General features: G+C 39.9%; 1 protein-coding gene across 2 annotated transcripts in view; it reads left to right on the forward strand.

Annotated features, from left to right (window-relative positions):
* Nucleotides 1-13,495, forward strand: part of LOC118402529 (dipeptidyl aminopeptidase-like protein 6) — a 163,806-nt gene that overhangs the window by 84,171 nt on the left and 66,140 nt on the right. The window lies entirely within an intron of this gene.

Here is a 13,495-nt window from a genome sequence, read left to right on the forward strand (position 1 = left end):
TTTAGAAGCTAAAATCACATTTAATCCCATCACAAATAATTTTATATTCAAACATTTAAATTGAACAACAATTCCATGTGAATCCAATAACTCTGATGTGTAGACTTTCCACTGTAAAAGTTTGTCATCTTATCATTGATGAGAATGTCTCAGATGACAACCGAACTGACATCATATTCATTAAGTAACCCCGCATATGTTCAATTGGTCAGATTACCAGAATATAGTTCATTTCCCCCCACCTTCTGATGTTCCCAGAATCTCTATGTTAACCAAGGGTTTTGCAAATGTAACCTCAGTAGGGTAGAGAGAGGAAAAAGGGGGGAAGAGGTATTTATGACTGTCATAAACCAGTGACGTCATCGCTGACGTTGCGTCCCATTTCCGACACGTCCGCTCTGTCCCAATTTACGCCGGAACTTCTACAAACGTGGAAACTGGAGCATTGGTACACTGTGGGAGGCAACCTGTCTGTCTAGAGAGACTTAACGTGTGGATGAATCCTTACTTCACAAAATGCTACACTCATAAAGAATGAAATATACCAGAACATGTTTCAGAGTATAAAATGATAATATTCACACTATTAGAAATCCCAGTGTTGTATTGGTAATCCATCTGGAACTGAACATAAAACACCATGGTGATGGAGAAAGACCAGTGTTGTATTGGTAATCCATCTGGAACTGAACATAAAACACTGTGGTGATGGAGAAAGACCAGTGTTGTATTGGTAATCCATCTGGAACTGAACATAAAACACCGTGGTGATGGAGAAAGACCAGTGTTGCATTGGTAATCCATCTGGAACTGAACATAAAACACCATGGTGATGGAGAAAGACCAGTGTTGTATTGGTAATCCATCTGGAACTGAACATAAAACACCATGGTGATGGAGAAAGACCAGTGTTCCTGTTACACTGTGCATTTTACAACAATTACTGACAATCCAATACCAATTCATTTCTATTAAACACATTCAGACCCAAACAGCCACCACTGAGCCTACCTACACTCTGTTGTGGACCATTATTTCATTGTATTCATAAACGGTGAGTGAGAGAGACTACTCTGTCCTATAAGTGTGAAGTACAAGTGAATTCCCCCTGGGAGCTGAAGGGAGAGGGGCACGTAAGCAGAAAGAATAAACAGCCCAGCCCATGGAGGGTATAGAGCAGCTGTAATGTGGCTGCTGTGTGGTGGGGACGGTTATTGCTGATCTGGGCTGAATGGGGAGAGGGAGATAATGGCCCTGGTAAGTGGCTTAGTGCTGATTGTTGTGAAGGAGATGATGCTGAGAGCCTGCATGACTGCTGGGCTGGCTGGCTTGTTCCCATAGACTCCCATAGTGTTGTGTTTTAGCAGCGCTGCGGTGTGTGTGTGTCAGCGAGAGAGAGATTGAGAGTGTGTGTGTGTCCGTGTGTGTGTGTGTGTGTGTGTGCGGACATTCGTAACTGTCAGACAGTTAGTTATATCTGATTCTGAAGAGTCACCCTGTGTACTGACCCGGCCTGCTTTAGTTTGATAGGGTGTGTCACATTCTAGCCACTGTGGGCTAGCTCAATATGGGGTCCTTACAATGACGCCTGTCTACACTTGAGAAAGGAGGGCAGTGTCTCTGTGTCTAGCTGAGCTAAGCTAGACTAAGTGTGCACACATACACACTTATGCACACAAACTTAGTTAGTTAATGTAAGGTGTGGGGATTTTATGCTGAATCACTGAGTGTATGATGGCTCTCTCCATGATGGGGTAAGGTGTGTTTCCACTATGGACAGATCTTGATTCAGCTTCACTCTAGCCAGTCCATATGTCTGGCTCATACTAACAGCCTTTCCTAACACTCGGAATGAAAACTCGCAAGTTATCCAAAGTGGAAAGAGTATGAAAGGTATGTTTGGCCTCTCTACGTATGAATATTTCCTTGGTGTGAATGAATTACTTTGAAAACTTGACTGCTGTATAGAGCTTTGTAGATGTATATTTATGGATTTGGGAGCGTATTGTTGGACTGATTTTTGTATTATCTTCATGTATTACCAAGATTGTTCGTATATTAGTGGAATAATGGGTGTTGTGACTTGCTATTCACTGTCTCAGATGGTTCAGACATTTATCAGCGTGATCTATCCTTTGCCCCCAGTCAAACCTTTTTGAGGTGTTTGCTGTTGCATTCTAACTTTGAAGAAATAGGACTTTACAACAAATGAGCTTTGGTACACTTCTCTATCTTTCATTGCACATCAAATACATGATCAAATGTAAACACATTTTGCTGCACATTCCAGGAACAAGTTGCATAGTAATGAAAACTGATTTTCTCCATTCAAGGCAATAGGAGCTGGGAATTTACTGCTGTAACAGAACAGAAGGCCTAATTGCTGAAATTCACAGCTAGGTTCTGTATAGAGAAGCTAACATAAAAGGAGTCTGACATTGGGAAATATGTGGTCCAAATAACTCTTCTCAGCATGAAAAGAAAAGCAGTATTCAGAAAACCTTTACCTGATATTTACCAATAGAACAAATCGTTTTTATTTGAATAGTGTTATTCTATATACCGGTAGGCTAGAAAGGACAAAGTTGCTATACCCCAAATAAAGGACACTCACAGCGAAGCATCCGATGAGTTAGTGGTAATGAAAAGTGTATAATAAATGGACAAGTTTGGTTAAAATTAAAAGGGACAAAGTGCTGTTTTTTAGACCGATTTGCCTCATGATTTGTCAACTGTTGCACAATTTCTCTGTCCTTCACATCAGAGTGCTGCTGCAGGCTCTTTGCTTGTTTTGACCAATCAGATTCACTGAAATCACAGGTCGTGTGGGCCAGGCACAACACACAAAGCGCGCTATCCAATTTCCTTCTGTATTTATTTAGCAAGCAGGGTAACTTTTTGTTTTTTTATTGGGGATTTTCAAATGAATAATTTTCCATATTTGACAAATGTTTGAACTTTTATTTCTAAAAAAATAAACAAAAATATGCCTGTTTTGTGGTATCTGTTGTCAACTCCGTCACTGGCTTGTCAGTGACTGAGTGGAGTCAATATTGTTTGGTCAATATTCTGAAAAACTATTTTAATCACTGTTCTGCAACATGCTTTAACAATTGAAGTACACTGAACAAAAATATAAATGCAATATGGAACAATTCCAAAGGTTTTACTGACTTACAGTTCATACAGGAAATCAGCCAATTGAAATAAATTCATTAGGCCCTAATCTATGGATCTGTTGGTCACAGATACCTTTACAAAAAGGTTAACCAGTCAGTGTCTAGAGTGACCACCATTTTCCTGATGCAGTACGACACATCTCATTAGCATATACTGTGCATTCGGAAAGTATTCAGACACAGAGACTTTTTCCACATTTAGTTATTTTACAGCCTTATTCTAAAATGGATTAAATTAACCCCCCCCCCCCCTCATCAATCTACACACAAAACCCCATAATGACAAGCAAAAACAGGTTTGTATACATTTTTGCACATTTATTAAAAACAAAAAACAGAAATACCTCTCATAAATACATGTAGTGATGAAGTCAATGTTTTCTCTTCTCCACTCTGAGTCAGGAAAGATTGACATGCGTATTATTGTTAGCCCTCTGTGTACATCCAAATGCCAGCCGTGCTGCCCTGTTCTGAGCCAATTGCAAAAAGTCCCTTCTTGTGGCACCTGACCACACGAATGAACACTAGTCCAGGTGCGACAAAACTAGGGCCTGCCTTGTTGATAGTGCTGTTAAGAAGGTAGAGCAGCGCTTTATTATGGACAGACTTCTCCCCGTCTTAGCTGCTGTTGTATCAATATGTTTAGACCATGACAGTTGGTCAGGGGTTACTCCAAGCAGTTTAGTCACCTCATCTTGCTCAATTTCCACATAATTTCTTACAAGATTTAGTTGAGGTTTAGGGTTTAGTGAATGATTTGTGCCAAATACAATGCTTTTATGTTTTTAGAAATATTTAGGACTAAATTATTCCTTGCCACCCACTCTGAAACTAGCTGCAGCTCTTTAAGTGTTGCAGTCATTTCAGTCGCTGTTGTACAGTAGCTGATGTGTATATAGTGTGTATATAGTGTCATCCGCATACATACACACTGGTTTTACTCAGTGTCATGCCAGTAACATGTCGTTAGCAAAGATTGCTACGTCTAAGGGATAATGTTTGCTTTATGAATGTTGTTTTATGTTGTAAATCTAGTAAAACATGGCAAAATGTGAATTAAGCCCTGGAGCATTTAATAGTGCTATACATAAATTAAGAGGTTTTTCCTTTAGATCGTGTCATAGCTCAATCTTTGGTCTATCAAAATATGTATTTCAAATTTTGTTACTATTAAGACAAATGTTTGTTGAAAAAATGTGATTGTCCTGTCTTTCAAGAATCCCTGAGCTCTAAAATAGCAACATGTTCTCTCTGCCTCGTGGCAAAATGTGTCAAATAACATGAGATTAGTTCTAGTACTACGCCCCTCCCTGCACAACAGACACAAAACCTCTTTTATAAATGTAGCAGCCTACAGTAGACACCTCAACATTAGTGATCTGACATGCTGTATTCCATGGAAATTAGACTATTTTTCAGTCTGATCAACTGTAGGCTACTAACAACAGCAGCTGCATTGTCTAGCCAACTATGCACCCTGTTCCTCTGGGCTGGCCAGGGTAAACTAAGCGGTAAGGTTGTATATTTATAGCCCATTTGTTTGTGAGAAAATGTGAATGGGATCATTTGGTTTATATTCAAACTTGGGCTGACTAGGTTACATAGACTTTTTCAATTCAAAATGATTAACTGCAATTAATCAATAAACACAATTGCTGACATAGACTGTGAGTAAATGTTTTTAATTAGGCCTACAGTTGCATTGGGCAGGACTACATGAGGCAATCCTGCATAAAGCAAGCTCTGCCCTGTGAGTTTTATTCTCCAATCATGTTGCTTTCTCTGTGTCTGTGTGCAGGTGTAAAATAAGGGCCTTTAAACTACACTAGATCCCCTACATACTGGTCTTGGACGAGAAGGAACAAAACAGTCAGAGGTTCTCTTCTGCACTGTTCAACCAAGTGTCACCAGGTTAACATCCAAAAGCGGAAGTTGCGTGCGTCACATGCTCTCTTTCCATTTCCCCTGAAAACCGGAACATCTGGTTGTATGGGAGTCTGCACAGGAATATAGGAAGCCCCCCCTAATCCTTTAAAATGTAATTCATATGAACAAGTACCAGGTTGATGCAGTTTGACAGGGTTTTCATCATCCCCAAGGCCAGGAGTTTTTCCAGGAGTAAAAAAAAGAGTGACCAACCACTCTGGGACATGTGTTTTAGTTTGGTCTGTAGAGAAGAGGAACTGTATAACCAATTGAGAGAACTGAGGATGACAGTGAGAGAGGCTTTCAAAACGTAACACACAGTTAGATAATGATTTTTTAAAAAGGATTAAATCTGATATAAATATCATTCTTAGTCTACACAGTTGAATTGGCCTACACCGGATTCTCCTTTATTCCATGCATATCCTACGTTTGTTTCTGTGGTTATCCTTCTTCCTTCCTCTCCTTGAACAGTAATTACTGAGGACATTTTGTATGGATGTATTCCTCGTCATGCCCTTGACTCCGCCCCAGGATATATTTAGCTTCCTTTCCCCTTTCACATGGCACGAATCAGGGTCTGTTAAATTGTATCTTTAGATTGATCAAGATAATTCTCCTCCTTGACTCTTATTATTTCATCTTATTCCTGAAGTTCTGTACATTCTTCCAGCCTGATCCGAGATTTGTTTGTGCAGGCTTGCCAACTCCTATGGTCATTGTCAGATTTGGCATGCTATGTTTTTGTTTTTCTGCTGTAGAAAATGTATTAAGTCCTTGACCTGCTTCTGCAAAGCCCCCTGTTACTATTAATTCATATTTTATCGCTGTTCTTGTGCTCACGCCATGCTAGATTACCATGGTAACTACTTGCCAATAAATAGCTTTGATTTTAAAGGTCCTTTGACTTTTTTGTTTGACTCCTTTGTAAGCAGTTAATGAGGATGAATAAAGTTGATGAGGCTCATAAATCTGTTTTATGTCACCATAACAGCATATTAATGAGTCATGATGAAGAGGGTGTGGATCAGGGGTGGATTTATTCAGGTGAACGTTGCAGATATTTTGCAAACTGTTAACCTGTGGATACAGATTTCCATGTATCAATGTTGCAGGAAGAAATGTAAGGAATAGAGCTGACACTGTCTATTCTACCTGAAAGACAAACTTCTCTGTTCTACACAGTACATTTCTATTTGATCGTTTTGTAACGTTTCACACTGCTGAACAGGAATTCTTGATATTTTGCTTCCGAAATACTTGTTCTTGTTATTTGGAGAACCTATTCATGTCTTTTAACACACTCAACATAAAAGTCTCAGTGATGTACTGCTGTTTATTCTGTCATGATTTGTCATGAGTTTTTTAGAGTTTTATTGGCTTCGATATGATTGAACTGTTTTGGTTAATAGTCTGCCTGAAGACAAATTGCAGTAAGTTGCTAAGAGGTCATTTTGGGTCATATTTGTTTGTCACTAAACTATTCCACAAAAGTTCCTTTGATTAAATATTCATCACATAGATGGAAGAGATGGCACAACATCTGTCTACTCCTGGTTTTCCCCACACTAGATATGAGGATATGAGAGAAGCATGAGACGAAGAAGACACCAGTGGAGTCATAACATAAGTAAACGTGATGCAGACTGGCTCCAAACCTGTGTTGATTTACCATGGTTCTAGAGACCACACATGGGTAAGCAGACACCACTGTTTACAGTGTAAAGCTGCAATCAGCAGACAAACACTGTTCACTCCACAACTGAACACACGCACGCTTTGAAAAGTTCCTTTGTAACTGAAGGGACTCTGACATCAAACTCATATAAGCCTACCATACAAAAAGCCATGAAAGTAGCCAAAAGGTTAATGATAGCAATGAAAGTCTCCTTATTAAGATGACCATTGGATATTAACACTGCTGTGTGTTTGTGGGTGTGTGTGTGTGTGTGTGTGTGTGTGTGTGTGTGTGCCTGTCTCTGTGCTCACTGTGTGTGCGTGCACATGTATATGAGTGTGTGTGTATAAGAGACAGACACTCATGGCAAATTAATGATTTCCCTGTGAAACGCCCCTCATGGTAAAAGGGAGATAATGAGGTTGATGAAGGAGCCCTAGACTTGTTAATTACCCCTCTGTAATGACTGGGCGATGAAAAACGACCTCATTCAGACTCTTTTCCAAACTTCTCTCTCTATCATTATCACATGACAGATGGAACCACATGTTTTTACAGGACTGAATGGACAACCTTTTAGAATACAGATGAACTGTGACAAACTATGCCGCTACTCCCCAATCTTGTTAGTTTAACCTTCTCTCTGACTTTACAGCCTCTGCCAAGGTGTAGAACAGAAGCGCTGTGGATGGGATGGAGGGTTGCTCAGTGCTATGGTAAATTGGAACAGAGAGGCAGCTTAGGCAGGTGTTGTGTGCTGCCAATTGGAAAGTGTAAGTGCATGGTGTGAAAAGCCAAACAGTCAGGGAAGGTCGGTCGGGGGCGGTCAGCGACGGCCAACTGGAGTGATGCCAGAGGGCAAAGGGGGCATGACAGACTATGGACTCTGGCTGGATTGGTCGGACAGCTGGCTTGGTCTTGCGGTTACCCTGGGAACACGTTGTTCCTTCCTGTAGCCACAGTATGGGAACCTTGAGACCCCTCACAACTACCTCATTGATCCACAGAGTCTAATATGGGTAGAGCTTGAAGGCACACAGTGTGCTACATGAGTGGACTGAAGATGTGCAGTGAGTTGGCGAGTTCTTTATGCAGCGATTATTTTGGCCATGAGAATGAGTACACACATGCACCCATGTACACACACCATTAACGTACAGGCCAATAGGTCTAATCTTTCCTGAGAGATATAGCTCTTAACATTGTTTTAGCCACAGAAATTGCATAGTGTTTTTGGACATAGTTGGTTCCAAGTGGTTGTTGTCTGCAACCTGGATTGTATAAGATACCCTTTGAACGGTAACACCAGTCTAGACACTATAATCCTCCTATTTATGGGATATTACTATAGTGTGTCTTTAGTTTCTACATCCAATAGCAAAAACTGCCTGGGTAATGACTGAGTGGTAATGTACAGTATCTTAACAATGTACATTGAGTTGTCATAGGGTTGTTGAAGTAAATGGTGTTGACCAACATACAGGGGTGTGGCTTCCCTTGGTGATCACTGGAGGGAGCTAGCATACAGGCTGGGGCAGCACTTTGGACTGACGGATCATTGACTGACATGATGGTCAACACAAAGGGAAGGTTCTAGTGCTAAGACCACTAATGTGTTTGTGTCCTTGGACGGAGAGGAAAAATGAATATAAATAAAACATCTAAAATGTCGCTTCAGACAGTCAGTGTGTATGCATGCTCAAACGGCTACAAAAGACTCCACTGAACCACCATTGTTAGATTTCTCCAATTAAATGTGAATGTCTGTCTGCTCTCCATCTCATGTGGTGCTGAAATCTGCCAGGGAAGCTGTCCATCTCATGTGGTGCTGAAATCTGTCAATGGAGCTGTCCACAGTTGGTTCTGAAAACTGCTGCTCATCACTGGTTCCTGTTTATAAGTGGAGGTATCACATAGCCTACAGATATTCCTCTAGACATCTCCTCTATATGAGACAATGTACCAATATTGGTTTGTTCCTATTTCAAGCTTCCATCACTGAGCCAGGCGTATGTTTCCAGCTCTACTCTACTCAATAGAGGGGTGAGTTTACCATTTCCCCACAGATGACTAGTGCAAGAGGGCGGTCACTGGGCTGAGATTGGCTCTGACCTCTACAGTAATAGGGTATAGGCTTTTCATGATCGTGAGAATAGAATCAGTTTAATACAAATAAGCAGGCATCCAGGCTGAACTACTACTGATGTATCATCTTAAGGCCAGGCATCACACCCTAATAGGGATCCCCCCTAATCATATCACAATCAACTTTTACCAGTTGAATGTGGACACAAATATGATACTTTTTTTGTATTAAAATGTTTCTGAAATATTGTTAAAATATGCAAATGATGTGATATCATTAAATATGTGCCTGTTTTCATATCACACAAATTATTTTTCTCTGGCAGATTTTTAGAATCAGCCTACATATTGAATTTTGTTAAGACACTCCAGGACCAGATTTATACATAGCAGATTGTGGATAAATATGCTTCTGAGGCTGAGAAAAAATAGCTGGTGTGTGAAACGAGTTTGACTTTCGGGAAAATGGCAGTTAAAGGCAAGTACACTGAAATTAGACTGCCAAACATCCATTTAGACCCAATCACCATCTCTTCAAAGTAAGTTAGCACATATAGTCCAGGTTGGAACATTCTCTATGAAATGGGCCTTTTACATGACGTGTGAGCTTTGAAATGATGAATGTATTTATGAAATGTTGACTGCCTTTAAGATGCAGATAACACAGAACTGGGCTACATATGCCAGATTAAGGGCGTAAAAGTTAAAAGAAACAAGAAAGATAAAGATAAGTGGGAGGCCATGTAACAATGGAGGGACGTCAAAGTACACAGGTATAATCCGAGGGAACTTATCCTCTAGTGCAATGCAATATGAGAGGTTAAAGGAGAGCTCAGGATGCATTAATATATATTTTCATTAACTTTTTTACTTATCAAAATACTAATATTAATGGACCAAAATACCAATACATCCTAAATTGATAAGTAGATACCGAGCAATAATTTTAGCTTGAGGTGCCTGGCCTTAATATGATCAGCCTTTTAAAGGAGAACTTTCCTGCAACGCTGCCAGAGATGTTTAACTTCTAGTGTATTTGAGGTTTAAAAAGTTCTGAAGTTTCTGAAGTTTGTAATTTCCACATTTGAAATTTCAGACTTGATTTTCCTTTATGAAAAATGGATCTACCCCTACAAAAAATGTCCATTTAATTATAATCCATATAATCATTCACATTTCAAATCAAATCAAATTATATTTGTCACATATACATGGTTAGCAGATGTTAATGCGAGTGTAGCGAAATGCTTGTGCTTCTAGTTCCGACAATGCAGTGATAACCAACAAGTAATCTAACTAACAATTCCAAAACTACTGTCTTATACACAGTGTAAGGGGATAAAGAATATGTACATAAGGATATATGAATGAGTGATGGTACAGGGCAGCATACAGTAGATGGTATCGAGTACAGTATATACATATGAGATGAGTATGTAGACAAAGTAAACAAAGTGGCATAGTTAAAGTGGCTAGTGATACATGTATTACATAAGGATGCAGTCGATGATATAGAGTACAGTATATACGTATGGATATGAGATGAATAATGTAGGGTAAGTAACATTATATAAGGTAGCATTGTTTAAAGTGGCTAGTGATATATTTACATAATTTCCCATCAATTCCCATTTCCTGTTGGTGCAGGATTATGTCCTGCTGTAGCAAGGAGGAACACATTGAGATCCTACCTAAATCTGTAAGATCTCCTTTTGAACAAGGTGTATACTGGCATAGAGATAAGGTATCTCTATGGAGTTTACAGAGTGCTTGAGATGCAGGCAGCCCCAGTAAAAACAGAGTGTCTGATGGGAAGGAATGGGAACTATTTATACTACATGTGGGAGTAGTATTATGTAACATCACTTCTTAAGGGGCTGCATGGCCACACTTTCTTTTCAGAGACTCGACTTACTGTAGATGAATGCTCTGTAGAATGGTATTCATTGTGGGTGTTTATTGTGAGTATTTCATATATAAATTATACTAATTAAATTATATTGCCATGTATGCATATGGAAGGAGATGCCTACACTGCTTACTAATTAGTACAAACATCATTACAATTATTATGTTTTTTCTCTGTGGTCTTGAAGAGTAAACAGGTGTTTAATTGATTGATTTGAGAGGTGTAATCCATTCAAGGCTCCTCTATTTTTAGAGACTCATGGTCTTTGTCTGCATAACTAACTGCATAAATGCATAAATAACAAGGAGAAATGATAATGGTCCCCAAAACGAACCCCCATTTGTTAGACCTATCACTGTGAGTCAATTACTCTCTGGCCTTCCTCTGAATGGGGGCTTCAACAAAGGGACCACCGGATCATTGAACCATCATCAAGAATACCTTGGTCAATGGTCAGAATCACAAAAATATATCTTGGCCAATCAGAATGCAGCAGTAACCCCCCCTGGAGGCCATATTAACTAGACTAAATTACCTGTATGTTTGCTGTTATCTCTTTGTTGCTAGGCAACAGTGACTAGGGTCTGGTTTCAAGGACAAACTCGTTACGCATAGAGAGACTATGTCAATGCTTGTGTCCTTATCTGCTTAAAAATAAAAATAGTAGCTAGCAAGATGGAGACCTCACAGAGGTTATTTTTAATGATTGCATTTTGCAAGTGGCTAGTTTGCATCAACTACCTTAACTCAAACCACTGCAAAGGTTTTGCCTGCAAAATGTTGTTTCGAGTCGTGACGTTCTGGCATGTCTGCCTCGTTATTTTTTGGGAGAGCTGTTTGTCTGAAGAGGACACACCGGAATATTTTCATTATCAAAGTTTTCTGCTGCCAAGGGTGACGTTTTCGAGACTGTAATTGAGGTGTCCGCTGCGCTTACCTTCAGCATCTCTCTCAAGAGGTGAGGATATGTGCTCCCTCAACCTGCAGATAGAGTATATGGTTATCAATTAAATCAGCACACAATGTTATTTACCAGACCATTGGACTACATCATTGTTAGTTTATAAAGTGAGGAAAAGTCAAGAGCTCCAATCTTATAAACTTGCTGCTTACCAAATTATGCAGCACCAGTGGATCATAATCAAATATGGTTTAGTTGTAATGATGGCATGAGGAACTGGAGAAACTTTAAATGAGGATAATAGGCTAAATCTACCGCACACCCAAAACCCATTATTGAAGGTTCTGGAGATGAAATGCCAAAAAGGAAAAAGTCCCTGCACACTTCCAGTCACATCCTAATTGATTTGAATAATATCTAAGCTTTCGTCAGTCGACCTTCATCAGAGCAAGCTGAAAGCTTACAGTAGCTATTATTAAAATAAATGTGGATCTGACTAGAAGTGTGCAGAGACGCTTTCAAGTTTTTCCAGTAATGAATAGAGGAGAACCTGAAAAGCATAAACACTAATAACCAAGATCATGTAAGAACTCACATTCTCATTCTTGAAACTTGAATCACCTTTCCCAGCAATGCAGACCCGTGTTTCTATGTGAGCGTGTGTCCATGCGCGCCATTGCTGGCAATAGGGCTGGGGTGCCGGCTGCTCAAAGTGAGCTGAATAGGTAGACACATCAGGTCTCAGAGAGGAAGGCTCCTCAGTCCTCACAGCTCATTGTGCAGTGGGGAGGAGGAGAGGGCTGGATTGGCAGACTTCTAAAATTAGGCTCTGTGGTTGAAGGACAGAACTGTGTGCTCCCATGGGTACCGCGGAGGCACAGGGACTCCAGGACAATATAGAGGGCAAAACGTGGTTCAACATGAATTAGCCGTGAGCAAGACCTGTAAGCGTTAGGGGGGAGAAAAGCAGGAGAGGGGTAGGAACAGTGCCAACATTAATTAACAATGTCAATGTGATCAAAATGTAAGGATTGTCTAATTAGTTGGGCTTAATTGTGTTACAGAAACTAAATGAGAGGTTTTAAGACAGACAAATGTGTCACTTTTTTAAAGAACGTGCATTGATGGTGTTTCTAAGTTTTGTGGGTGTGTAGTATAATTTTTAATATTTTTATGCATGTTTGTAGTTCTTGCTTTCAATTCCAACCCTATATGCGTAGTTGCCTCAGTTGGAGAACACCTTGTGTAGCTGCAGTGTAGATGAAGTTTTAGTTCAGTGCAAAATATTTAATTAATCATAAAGTAAAATAAAAGATCAGCAAAACATGACCTAGGAAATCTGACTGACAACTATTTCACTTTTACCTTCACGTTTGATCTACCATATTATTACTGTAGGAGGATATTCAAAATGCATTTTTATTACACTTTTTGGGGTCAAGTTTCAACAGTCATCTGCAGCAACACTGGTGCAGAAGTGGTCAGAGAACTGGTTGAACATCAGATGTGATGATGATGGGGATAATAATAACAATAATAATGGAGAAAGCTGAATTGCTCGACCACCCACCAAATGTCACTTTCTCTGTGCTGAAGCAACTGCCAGTGCCATATGCAGTCAGCTGCAGCGATGATTGCTTTACCAAATTATAGTCCTTGTCAAAACAAGAAAAGGCGTCCGTCCGTGTGACATCTCGGGGATTGGTGTGAAGTTGAGCGCTCTCTCTCTCTCTCTTTTCTCTCTCTCTCTCTCTCTCTCTCTCTCTCTCTCTCTCTCTTCTCTCTCTCTTTTCTCTCCCTCTCTTCTCGCTCTCTCT

Source organism: Oncorhynchus keta, chromosome 23 (assembly GCF_023373465.1).
Source record: "Oncorhynchus keta strain PuntledgeMale-10-30-2019 chromosome 23, Oket_V2, whole genome shotgun sequence".
Taxonomy (NCBI): Eukaryota; Metazoa; Chordata; class Actinopteri; order Salmoniformes; family Salmonidae; genus Oncorhynchus; species Oncorhynchus keta.